Genomic DNA, 967 nt, shown 5'->3' with positions numbered 1-967 from the left:
GAAATATATTGTTCATAATATATGTTAGGAAAAAACTTCATCAATTTTAATTATAAGTGAGTGTTCCATGCAGCAGCTTGTTTGACATAGTAACCGTTAGATGTGGTCACTGCACAAATCTATGGTCTGTCAACATGGCTGCAGCGTTTCAGTCACTTCCATGGCAAGATATTCAGGCACCTAGCCACTGCATGAATCCAGAGTACATGATCCGAACCACCGACAGCACTTCCAAATTCAACGATAGGATTGCAATGCGCACCACACCAACCATTCGAATCCTATCTTTACCAATTCGAGCTAGAAGTCACACCATCCAAATGCCATGACCCTGCTGGAAAAACAACCATGACAGTAACCTCACACCACACCTAACAGGAATAGAAACAGAGATGTTGGGGAGAAGCAAGAATAATGAAGAACGGTCACACGCAAGGAATTGGAGAAGAAGAAATCTTTAACAGAACATCAAAACAAAACAGAATTGGGAAGAGAGAAACTCACAATTTGGAATAGGCTTCATTTCTTCATCAAGATTCGTCGGAGACCTTTCGTAAACCAGCAACCCATTTCCACAAACCTACAAACACACCCACCGAAACCATTTCAAAACGGTTAAAATTCTGAACTGACCATGGTGCTTAGAGACCCCGGTTAAAACTCAATGTGGTTTACCTTCTTAACAAGATAGCCAGCAAGTGTTGTTGCAACAGGAAAACCAGCAGAACCTGCACACCGCATACCTCCAATGCATCACACCTGCAAGTGCAAACCAAAGGATCCTGCACAAACATCAACGGTCAATAACCTGTATCAGTCCCAGGCATATTCACATTAATCCAAGCTGCAACAGCCAACAAATAACAAGACATCAAGTAATCCCATCCTAAACTTATAACAACTCCAAAACAGTTCTCCAATAAGCTATGACGGCGACGCCTTTCGTTCCATAACAGGAATTGAATAG

The sequence above is a fragment of the Lathyrus oleraceus genome, chromosome 4, assembly GCF_024323335.1.
Source record: "Lathyrus oleraceus cultivar Zhongwan6 chromosome 4, CAAS_Psat_ZW6_1.0, whole genome shotgun sequence".
NCBI lineage: Eukaryota > Viridiplantae > Streptophyta > Magnoliopsida > Fabales > Fabaceae > Lathyrus > Lathyrus oleraceus.
This window is presented reverse-complemented; position numbering follows the sequence as displayed.